Genomic DNA, 13,397 nt, shown 5'->3' with positions numbered 1-13,397 from the left:
GCATCAACTCCTGTGACCGTGCAGACAATGAGGTCGCACTGTGGGATGGTTTTGCTGATCTCTTTACGGAAGTTCCTTGGTTGTACTACTGATATTGCAGAGCATATTGCAGTTAGAGACAATTCCATGCCTATTCTTCACTCTAGTAATTCTCCAAACATTTATGGCATGGATGAATTTGAAATTCCTTGCCTCGCAATTCAGGACAATGTACTTTGCTTCAACGCCTGTGACCATGCAGACAGTGTGGTCGCACTATGTGATGAATTTGCTGATCCCCTTTCTGAGGGCCATGGTTGTACCACAGACTTTGCAGCGCATATTGTAGTTAGAGACAATTCTATGCCTATTCTCCGCTCTAGTAATGCTCCAAACATTTTTGGCATGGATGCATTTGAACTTTCTGTCCTCGCAATTCAGGACAATGTACTTTTCATCAACGCCTCTGACCATGCAGACAGTGTGGTCGCACTATGCGATGATTTTGCAGATCTCTTTTCTGAGGGCCTTGGTTGTACCAGAGATTTTCCAGCGCATATTGTAGTTAGAGACAATTAAATGCCTATTCTCCACTGTAGTAATGGTAAAAACACTTTTGGCATGGATGCATTTGAACTTTCTGGCCTCGCAATTCAGGACAATGTACTTTGCATCAACGCCTGTGACCACGCAGACAGTGTGGTCACACTATGTGATGATTTTGCTGATCTCTTTTCTGAGTGTCTTGGTTGTACCACAGACTTTGAAGCGCATATTGTAGTTAAAGAAAATTCCATGCCTATTCTCCACTCTAGTAATGCTCCAAACATTTTTGGCTTGCATACATTTGAACTTTCTGGCATCGCAATTCAGGACAAGGTACTTTGCATCAACGCATGTGACCATGCAGACAGTGTGGTGGCACTGTGCGATGATTTTGCCGATCTGTTTTCTTTGGGCCTAGGTTGCAGTAGTGACTTTGCAGGGCATATTGCAGTTAGAGACAATTCCATGCCTACTCTCCACTCTAGTAATGCTCCAAACATTTATGGCATGGATGAATTTGAAATTTCTGGCCTCGCAATTCAGGACAATGTACTTTGCTTCAACGCCTGTGACCATGCAGACAGTGTCGTCGCACTATGCGACGATTTTGCAGACCTCTTTTCTGAGGGCCTTGGTTGTACCAGAGATTTTGCAACGCATATTGTAGTTAGAGACAATTCCATGCGTATTCTCCACTGTAGTAATGCTCCAAACTTCTTTGGAATGGATGCATTTGAACTTTCTGGCCTCGAAATTCAGGACATTGTACTTTGCATCAACGCCTGTGACGATGCAGACAGTGTGGTCGCAATATGCAATGATTTTGCTGATCTCTTTTCTGAGGGCCTTGGTTGTACCAAGGACTTTCCAGTGTATATTGTAGTTAGAGACAATTCCATGCCTATTCTCCACCCTAGTAATGCACCAAACATTTTTGGCATGGATGCATTTGAACTTTCTGGCCACGCAATTTAGGACAATGTGCTTTGCATTATCTGTGAACATGCAGACAGTGTGGTCGCACTATGCGATGATTTTGCTGATCTCTTTTCTGTGGACCTTGGTTGTGCCACAGAGGTTGCAGCGCATATTGTTGTTAGAGGCAATTCCATGCCTATTCTCCTCTCTAGTAATGCTCCAAACATTTTTGGCATGGATGCATTTGAACTTTCTGGCCTTGGAATTCAGGACAATGTACTTTGCACCAACGCCTGTGACCACGCAGACAGTGTGGTCGCACTATGCGATGATTTTGCTGATCTCTTTTCTGAGGGCCTTGGTTGTACTACAGACTTTGCAGCGCATAATGTAGTTAGAGACAATTCCATGCCTATTCTCCACTCTAGTAATGCCACAAACACTTTTGGCATTGATGCATTTGAACATTCTGGCCTCGCAATTCAGGACAATGTACTTTGCATCAACAGCTGTGACCATGCAGACAGTGTGGTTGCAATATATGATGATTTTGCTGATCTCTTTTCTGAGGGCCTTGGTTGTACCAACGACTTTGCAGCGCATATTGCAGTTAGAGACAATTCCATGCCTATTCTCCACTCTAGTAATGCTCCAAACATTTTTGGCATGCATGCATTTGAACTTTCTAGCCTCGAAATTCAGGACAAAGTACATTTCACCAATGCGTGTCACCATGCAGACAGTGTGGCCGCAGTACGAGATGATTTTGCTGATCTATTTTCTGAGGGCATTGGTTGTACCACAGACTTTGCAGCGCATATTATAGTTAGAGACAATTCCATGCCTATTCTCCACTCTAGTAATGCACCAAACATTTTGGCATGGATGCATTTGAACATTCTGGCCTCGCAATTCAGGACAATGTACTTTGCATCAACATCTGTGACCATGCAGACAGTGTGGTTGCACTATACGATGATTTTGCCGATCTCTTTTCTGAGGGCCTTGGTTGTACCACAGACTTTGCAGCGCATATTGTAGTTAGAGACAATTCCATGCCTATTCTCCACTCTACTAATGCTCCAAACATTTTTCCATTGATGCATTTTAACTTTCTGGCCTCACAATTCAGGACAATGTACTTTTCATATACGCCTGTGACCATGCAGACATTGTGGTCACACTATGTGATGATTTTGCTGATTTCTTTTCTTAGGGCCTCGGTTGTACCACAGACATTGCAACGCATATTGCAGTTAGAGACAATTCCATACCTATTCTTCACTCTAGTAATGCTCTAAACATTTTTGGCATGGATGCATTTGATATTTCTGGCCTCGCAATTCAGGACAATGTACTTTGCATCAACTCCTGTGACCGTGCAGACAGTGAGGTCGCACTGTGCGATAGTTTTGCTGATCTCTTTACCGAACTTCCTTGGTTGTACTACTGATATTGCAGAGCATATTGCAGTTAGAGACAATTCCATGCCTATTCTTCACTCTAGTAATGCTCCAAACATTTATGGCATGGATGATTTTGAAATTTCTTGCCTCGCAATTCAGGACAATGTACTTTGCTTCAACGCCTGTGACCATGCAGACAGTGTGGTCGCACTATGTGATGATTTTGCTGATCCCCTTTCTGAGGGCCATGGTTGTACCACAGACTTTGCAGCGCATATTGTAGTTAGAGACAATTCTATGCCTATTCTCCACTCTAGTAATGCTCCAAATATTTTTCGCATGGATGCATTTGAACTTTCTGTCCTCGCAATTCAGGACAATGTACTTTTCATCAACGCCTCTGACCATGCAGTGTGGTCGCACTATGCGATGATTTTGCATATCTCTTTTCTGAGGGCCTTGGTTGTACCAGAGATTTTCCAGCGCATATTGTAGTTAGAGACAATTAAATGCCTATACTCCACTGTAGTAATGGTAAAAACACTTTTGGCATGGATGCATTTGAACTTTCTGGCCTCGCAATTCAGGACAATGAACTTTGCATCGACGCCTGTGACCACGCAGACAGTGTGGTCGCATTATGTGATGATTTTGCTGATCCCCTTTCTGAGGGCCATGGTTGTACCACTGACTTTGCAGCGCATATTGTAGTTAGAGACAATTCCATGTCTATTCTCCACTCTCGTAATGCTCCAAACATTTTTGGTATGGATGCATTTGAACTTTCTGGCACGCAACTTAGGGCAATGTGCTTTTCATCAACGCCTGTGACCGTGCAGACAGAGTGGTCGCACTATGCGATGATTTTGCTGATCTATTTTCTGTGGGTCCTGGTTGTACCACAGACTTTGCAGCGAAATAAGCAGTTAAAGACAATTCCATGCCTATTCTCCACTCTAGTAATGCTCCAAACATTTGTGGCATGGATGAATTTGTACATTCTGGATTCGCAATTCAGGACAATGTACTTTGCATTAACGCCTATGACCATGCAGACAGTGTGGTCGCAGTATGCGATGATGTTGCTGATCTCTTTTCTGAGGGCCTTGGTTGTACCACAGACTTTTCAGCGCATATTGTAGTTAGAGACAATCCCATGCCTATTCTGCACTCCGGTAATGCTCCATACATTTTTGGCTTGGATGCATTTGAACTTTCTGGCCTCATAATTCAGGACAATGAACTTTGCATCAACGCCTGTGACCATGCAGACAGTGTGGTCGCTCTATGTGATGATTTTGCTGATCTCTTTTCTGAGTGTCTTGGTTGTAAAACAGACTTTGAAGCGCATATTGTAGTTAAAGATAATTCCATGCCTATTCTCCACTCTAGTAATGCTCCAAACATTTTTGGCTTGGATACATTTGAACTTTCTGGCATCGTAATTCAGGACAATGTACTTTGCATCAACGCATGTGACCATGCAGACAGTGTGGTGGCACTGTGCGATGATTTTGCCGATCTCTTTTCTTTGGGCCTAGGTTGCAGTAGTGACTTTGCAGGGCATATTGCAGTTATAGACAATTCCATGCCTACTCTCCACTCTAGTAATGCTCCAAACATTTATGGCATAGACTAATTTGAAATTTCTGGCCTCGCAATTCAGGACAATGTACTTTGATTCAACGCCTGTGACCATGCAGACAGTGTGGTCGCACTATGCGACGATTTTGCAGACCTCTTTTCTGAGGGCCTTGGTTGTACCAGAGATTTTGCAACGCATATTGTAGTTAAAGATAATTCCATGCCTATTCTCCAGTCTAGTAATGCTCCAAACATTTTTGGCTTGGATACATTTGAACTTTCTGGCATCGCAATTCAGGACAATGTACTTTGCATCAACGCATGTGACCATGCAGACAGTGTGGTGGCACTGTGCGATGATTTTGCCGATCTCTTTTCTGAGGGCCTAGGTTGCAGTACTGACTTTGCAGGGCATATTGCAGTTAGAGACAATTCCATGCCTACTCTCCACTCTAGTAATGCTCCAAACATTTATGGCATGGATGAATTTGAAATTTCTGGCCTCGCCATTCAGGACAATGTACTTTGCTTCAACGCCTGTGACCATGCAGACAGTGTGGTCGCACTATGCGACGATTTTACAGACCTCTTTTCTGAGGGCCTTGGTTGTACCAGAGATTTTGCAACGCATATTGTAGTTAGAGACAATTCCATGCGTATTCTCCACTCTAGTAATGCTCCAAACTTTTTTGGAATGGATGCATTTGAACTTTCTGGCCTCGAAGTTCAGGACATTGTACTTTGCATCAACGCCTGTGACGATGCAGACTGTGTGGTCGCAATATGGAATGATTTTGCTGATCTCTTTTCTGAGGGCCTTGGTTGTACCAAGGACTTTGCAGTGTATATTGTAGTTAGAGACAATTCCATGCCTATTCTCCACTCTAGTAATGCACCAAACATTTTTGGCATGGATGCATTTGAACATTCTGGCCACGCAATTTAGGACAATGTGCTTTGCATCATCGCCTGTGAACATGCAGACAGTCTGGTCGCACTATGCGATGATTTTGCTGATCGCTTTTCTGTGTACCTTGGTTGTACCACAGAGGTTGCAGCGCATATTGTAGTTAGAGGCAATTCCATGCCTATTCTCCTCTCTACTAATGTTCAAAACATTTTTGGCATGGATGCATTTGAACTTTCTGGCCTCGGAATTCAGGACAATGTACTTTGCACCAACGCCTGTGACCACGCAGACAGTGTGGTCGCACTATGCGATGATTTTGCTGATCTCTTTTCTGAGGGCCTTGGTTGTACCACAGACTTTGCAGCGCATATTGTAGTTAGAGACAATTCCATGCCTATTCTCCACTCTAATAATGCCCCAAACACTTTTGGCATGGATGCATTTGAACATTCTGGCCTCGCAATTCAGGACAATGTACTTTGCATCAACATCTGTGACCATGCAGACAGTGTGGTTGCACTATACGATGATTTTGCTGATCTCTTTTCTGAGGGCCTTGGTTGTACCACATACTTTGCAGCGCATATTGTAGTTAGAGACAATTCAATGCCTATTCTCCACTCTACTAATGCTCCAAACATTTTTCCATTGATGCATTTTAACTTTCTGGCCTCGCAATTCAGGACAATGTACTTTGCATATACGCCTGTGACCATGCAGACATTGTGGTCACACTAAGCGATGATTTTGCTGATTTCTTTTCTTAGGGCCTTGGTTGTACCACAGACATTGCAACGCATATTGTAGTTAGAGACAATTCCATACCGATTCTTCACTCTAGTAATGCTCTAAACATTTTTGGCATGGATGCATTTGAACTTTCTGGCCTTGCAATTCAGGACAATGTACTTTGCTTCAACGCCTGTGACCATGCAGACAGTGTGGTCGCACTATGTGATGATTTTGCCGATCCCCTTTCTGAGGGCAATGGTTGTACCACAGACTTTGCAGCGCATATTGTAGTTAGAGACAATTCTCTGCCTATTCTCCACTCTAGTAATGCTCCAAACATTTTTGGCATGGATTCATTTGAACTTTCTGTCCTCGCTATTCAGGACAATGTACTTTTCATCAACGCCTCTGACCATGCAGACAGAGTGGTCGCACTATGCGATGATTTTGCAGATCTCTTTTCTAGGGGCCTTGGTTGTACCAGAAATTTTGCAGCGCATAATGTAGTTAGAGACAATTCCATGCCTATTCTCCACTCTAGTAATGCTCCAAACACTTTTGGCATGGATTCATTTGAACATTCTGGCCTCGAAATTCACGACATTGTACTTGGCATTAACGCCTCTGACCATGCAGACAGTGTGGTCGCACTATGCAATGATTTGGCTGATCTCTTTTCTAAAGGCCTTGGTTGTACCATGGACTTTGCAGCGTATATTGTAGTTAAAGATAATTCCATGCCTCTTCTCCACTCTAGTAATGCTCCAAACATTTTTGGCATGGATGCATTTGAACTTTCTGGCACGGAATTTAGGACAATGTGCTTTTCATCAACGCCTGTGACCATGCAGACACAGTGGTCGCACTATGCGATGATTTTGCTGATCTATTTTCTGTGGGTCCTGGTTGTACCACAGACTTTGCAGCGAAATAAGCAGTTAAAGACAAATCCATGCCTATTCCCCACTCTAGTAATGCTCCAAACATTTGTGGCATGGATGAATTTGTACTTTCTGGATTCGCAATTCAGGACAATGTACTTTGCATTAACGCCTATTACCATGCAGACAGTGTGGTCGCAGTATGCGATGATGTTGCTGATCTCTTTTCTGAGGGCCTTGTTTGTACCACAGACTTTGCAGCGCATATTGTAGTTAGAGACAATCCCATGCCTATTCTGCACTCTAGTAATGCTCCATACATTTTTGGCATGGAAGCATTTGAACTTTCTGGCCTCAAAATTCAGGACAATGAACTTTGCATCAACGCCTGTGACCATGCAGACAGTGTGGTCGATCTATGTGATGATTTTGCTGATCTCTTTTCTGAGTGTCTTGGTTGTACCACAGACTTTGAAGCGCATATTGTAGTTAAAGATAATTCAATGCCTATTCTCCACTGTAGTAATGCTCCAAACATTTTTGGCTTGGATACATTTGAACTTTCTGGCATCGCAATTCAGGACAATGTACTTTGCATCAACGCATGTGACCATGCAGACAGTGTGGTGGCACTGTGCGATGATTTTGAGGATCTCTTTTTTGAGGGCCTAGGTTGCAGTACTGACTTTGCAGGGCATATTGCAGTTAGAGACAATTCCATGCCTACTCTCCACTCTAGTAATGCTATAAACATTTATGGCATGGATGAATTTGAAATTTCTGGCCTCGCAATTCAGGACAATGTACTTTGCTTCAACGCCTGTGACCATGCAGACAGTGTGGTCACACTATGCGATGATTTTGCTGATCTCTTTTCTGTGGACCTTTGTTGTGCAACAGAGGTTGCAGCGCATATTGTAGTTAGAGGCAATTCCATGCCTATTCTCCTCTCTAGTAATGCTACAAACATTTTTGGCATGGATGCATTTGAACTTTCTGGCCTCGGAATTCAGGACAATGTACTTTGCATCAACGCCTGTGACCATGCACACAGTGTGGTTGCACTATGCGGTGATTTTGCTGATCTCTTTTCCGAGCTAATTGGTTGTTCCACAGCCTTTGCCGGGCATATTGTAGTTAGAGACAATTCCATGCCTATTCTCCACTCTAGTAATGCTCCAAACATTTTTGGCATGGATGCATTTGAACTTTCTGGCCTCGAAATTCAGGACAATGTACATTTCACCAATGCGTGTCACCATGCAGACAGTGTGGTCGCAGTATGCGATGATTTTGCTGATATATTTTCTGAGGGCATTGGTTGTACCACAGACTTTGCAGCGCATATTGTAGTTAGTGACAATTCCATGCCTATTCTCCACTCTACTAATGCTCCAAACATTTTTCCATTGATGCATTTTAACTTTCTGGCCTCGCAATTCAGGACAATGTACTTTGCATATACGCCTGTGACCATGCAGACATTGCGGTCACACCATGCGAAGATTTTGCTGGTTTCTTTTCTTAGGGCCTTGGTTGTACCACAGACATTGCAACGCATATTGTAGTTAGAGACAATTCCATACATATTCTTCACTCTAGTAATGCTCTAAACATTTTTGGCATGGATGCATTTGAACTTTCTGGCCTCGCAATTCAGGACAATGTACTTTGCATCAACTCCTGTGACCGTGCAGACAGTGAGGTCGCACTGTGCGATGGTTCTGCTGATCTCTTTACCGAAGTTCCTTGGTTGTACTACTGATATTGCAGAGCATATTGCAGTTAGAGACAATTCCATGCCTATTCTTCACTCTAGTAATGCTCCAAACATTTATGGCATGGATGAATTTGAAATTTCTTGCCTCGCAATTCAGGACAATGTACTTTGCTTCAACGCCTGTGACCATGCAGACAGTGTGGTCGCACTATGTGATGATTTTGCTGATCCCCTTTCTGAGGGCCATGGTTGTACCACAGACTTTGCAGCGCATATTGTAGTTAGAGAGAATTCTATACCTATTCTCCACTCTAGTAATGCTCCAAACATTTTTGGCATGGATGCATTTGAACTTTCTGTCCTCGCAATTCAGGACAATGTACTTTTCATCAACGCCTCTGACCATGCAGACAGTGTGGTCGCACTATGCGATGATTTGGCAGATCTCTTTTCTGAGGGCCTTGGTTGTACCAGAGATTTTCCAGCGCATATTGTAGTTAGAGACAATTAAATGCCTATTCTCCACTGTAGTAATGGTAAAAACACTTTTGGCATGGATGCATTTGAACTTTCTGGCCTCGCAATTCAGGACAATGTACATTGCATCAACGCCTGTGACCACGCAGACAGTGTGGTCGCACTATGTGATGATTTTGCTGATCCCCTTTCTGAGGGCCATGGTTGTACCACAGACTTTGCAGCGCATATTGTAGTTAGAGACAATTCCATGTCTATTCTCCACTCTAGTAATGCTCCAAACATTTTTGGCATGGATGCATTTGAACTTTCTGGACTCGAAAATTCAGGACAATGTACATTTCACCAACGTGTGTCACCATGCAGACAGTGTGGTCGCAGTATGCGATGATGTTGCTGATCTCTTTTCTGAGGGCATTGGTTGTACCACAGACTTTGCAGCGCATATTGCAGTTAGAGACAATTCCATGCCTATTCTCCACTCTAGTAATGCCCCAAACATTTTGGCTTGTATGCATTTGAACATTCTGGCCTCGCAATTCAGGACAATGTACTTTGCATCAACATCTGTGATTATGCACACAGTGTGGTTGCACTATACGATGATTTTGCTGATCTCTTTTCTGAGGGCCTTGGTTGTACCAAAGACTTTGCAGGGCATATTGTAGTTAGAGACAATTCCATACCTATTCTCCACTCTACTAATGCTCCAAACTTTTTTCCATTGATGCATCTTAACTTTATGGCCTCGCAATTCAGGACAATGTACTTTGCATCAACGCCTGTGACCATGCAGACATTGTGGTCACACTATGCGATGATTTTGCTGATTTCTTTTCTGAGGGCCTTGGTTGTACCACAACCATTGCAGCGCATATTGTAGTTAGAGACAATTCCAAGCCTATTCTTCACTCTAGTAATGCTCCAAACATTTTTGGCATGGATGCATTTGAACTTTCTGGCCTCACAATTCAGGACAATGTACTTTGCATCAACTCCTGTGTTCGTGCAGAAAGTGAGGTCGCACTGTGCGATGGTTTTGCTGATCTCTTTACCGAAGGTCCTTGGTTGTACTACTGACTTTGCAGAGCATATTGCAGTTAGAGACAATTCCAAGCCTATTCTCCACTCTAGTAATGCTCCAAACATTTATGGCATGGATGAATTTCAAATTTCGTGCCTCGCAATTCAGGACAATGTACTTTGCTTCAACGGCTGTCACCATGCAGACAGTGTGGTCGCACTATGTGATGATTTTGCTGATCCCTTTTCTGAGGGCCTTGGTTGTACCACAGACTTTGCAGCGCATATTGTAGTTAGAGACAATCCCATGCCTATTCTCCACTCTAGTAATGCTCCATACATTTTTGGCTTGGATGCACTTGAACTTTCTGGCCTCACAATTCAGGACAATGTACTTTTCATCAACGCCTATGACCATGCAGACAGTGTAGTCGCACAATGAGATGATTTTGCTGATCTCTTTTCTGAGGGCCTTGGCTGTCCCACAGACTTTGCAGCGCATATTGTAGTTAGAGACAATTCCATGCCTATTCTCCACTCTAGTAATGCTCCAAACATTTTTGGCATGGATGCATTTGAACTTTCTGACCTCGGAATTCAGGACAATGTACTTTGCATCAACTCCTGTGACCATGCAGACAGTGAGGTCAAACTGTGCGATGATTTTGGTGATCTCTTTACCGAAGTGCCTTGGTTGTACTACTGACTTTGCAGAGCATATTGCAGTTAGAGACAATTCCATTTCTATTCTCCACTCTAGTAATGCTCCACACATTTATGCCATGGATGAATTTGAAATTTCTTGCCTCGCAATTCAGGACAATGTACTTTGCATCAACGCCTATGACCATGCAGACAGTGTAGTCGCACAATGCGATGATTTTGTTGATCTCTTTTCTGAGTGCCTTGGTTGTCCCACAGACTTTGCAGCGCATATTGTAGTTAGAGACAATTCCATGCCTATTTTCCACTCTAGTAATGCTCCAAACATCTTTGGCGTGGATGCATTTGAATTTTCTGACCTCACAATTCAGGACAATCTACTTTGCATCAACGCCTGTGACCATGCAGACAGTGTGGTCGCACTATGCGATGATTATGCTGATCTCTTATCAGAGGGCCTTGGTTGTACCACTGATTTTGCAGCGCATACTGTAGTTTGAGACAATTCCATGCCTATTCTCCACTCTAGTAATGCTCCAAACTTTTTTTCATGGACGCATTTGAACTTTGTGGCCTCGAAATTCAGGACAATGTACTTTGCATCAACACCTGTGACCATGCAGACAGTGTGGTCGTACTATGCAATGATTTTGCTGATCTCTTTTCTGAGGGCCTTAATTGTACCATGGACTTTGGAACGCATATTGTAGTTAGAGACAATTCCATGCCTATTCTCCACTCTAGTAATGCTCCATACATTTATGGCGTGGATGAATTCGAAATTTCTTGCCTCGCAATTCAGGACAATGTACTTTGTTTCAACGCCTGTGACCATGCAGACAGTGTGGTCGGACTATGTGATGATTTTGCTGATCCTTTTTCTGAGGGCCTTGCTTGTACCACAGACTTTGCCGCGCATATTGTAGTTAGAGACAATTCTATGCCTATTCTTCACTCTAGTAATGCTCCAAACATTTTTGGCATGGATGCATTTGAATTTTCTGTCCTCGCAATTCAGGACAATGTACTTTTCATCAACGCCTCTGACCATGCAGACAGTGTGGTCGCACTATGCGATGACTTTGCAGATCTCTTTTCTGGGGGCCTTGGTTGTACTAGAAATTTTGCAGCGCATATTGTAGTTAGAGACAATTCCATGCCTATTCTCCACTCTAGTAATGTTCCAAACATTTGTGGCATGGATGAATTTGTAGTTTCTGGATACCCAATTCAGGACAATGTACTTTGCATTAACGCCTATGACCATGCAGACAGTGTGGTCGCACTATGTGATGATTTTGCTGATCTCTTTTCTGAGTGTCTTGGTTGTACCACAGACTTTGAAGCGCATATTGTAGTTAGAGATAATTCCATGCCTATTCTCCACTCTAGTAATGCTCCAAACATTTTTGGCTTTTATGCATTTGAACTTTCTGGCATCGCAATTCAGGACAATGTACTTTGCATCAACGCATGTGACCATGCAGACAGTGTGGTGGCACTGTGCGATGATTTTGCCGATCTCTTTTCTGAGAGCCTTGGTTGTACCAGAGATTTTGCAACGCATATTGTAGTTAGAGACAATTCCATGCGTATTCTCCACTCTAGTAATGCACCAAACATTTTTGGCATGGATGCATTTGAACTTTCTGGCCACGCAATTTAGGACAATGTGCTTTGCATCAACGCCTGTGAACATGCAGACAGTGTGGTCGCACTATGCGATGATTTTGCTGATCTCCTATCAGAGGGCCTTGGTTGTACCACAGATTTTGCAGCGCATACTGTAGTTTGAGACAATTCCAGTTCTATTCTCCACTCTAGTAATGCTCCAAACATTTTTTCATGGATGCATTTGAACTTTGTGGCCTCGCAATTAAGGACAATGTACTTTGCATCAACGTCTGTGACCATGCAGACAGTGTGGTTGAACTATGCGATGATTTTGCTGATCTCTTTTCTGAGGGCCTTGGTTGTACCACAGGTTTTGCAGCACATATTGTAGTTAGAGAGAAATCCATTCCTATTCTCCACTCTAGTAATGCTCCAAACATTTTTGGCATGGATGCTTTTGAACATTCTGGCCTCGAAATTCACGACAATGTACATTTCACCAACGCGTGTCACCATGCAGACAGTGTGGTCGCAGTATGCGATGATTTTGCTGATCTCTTTTCTGAGGGCACTGGTTGTACCACAGACTTTGCAGCGCATTTTGTAGTTAGAGACAATTCCATGAGTATTCTCCACTCTAGTAATGCCCCAAACATATTTGGCATGGATGCATTTGAACATTCTGGCCTCGCAATTCAGGATAATGTAATTTGCATCAACATCTGTGACCATGCAGACAGTGTGGTTGCACTATACGATGATTTTGCTGATCTCTTTTCTGAGGGCCTTTGTTGTACCACAGACTTTGCAGCGCATATTGTAGTTAGAGACAATTCCATGCCTATTCTCCACACTACTAATGCCCCAAATATTTTTCCATTGATGCATTTTAACTTTCTGGCCTCGCAAATCAGGACAATGTACTTTGCATCAACGCCTGTGAC

The sequence above is a fragment of the Schistocerca gregaria genome, chromosome X (assembly GCF_023897955.1).
Source record: "Schistocerca gregaria isolate iqSchGreg1 chromosome X, iqSchGreg1.2, whole genome shotgun sequence".
In the NCBI taxonomy this organism is placed as follows: Eukaryota; Metazoa; Arthropoda; class Insecta; order Orthoptera; family Acrididae; genus Schistocerca; species Schistocerca gregaria.
The sequence above is the reverse complement of the archived record's forward strand: the minus strand, read 5'-3'. Positions refer to the sequence as shown.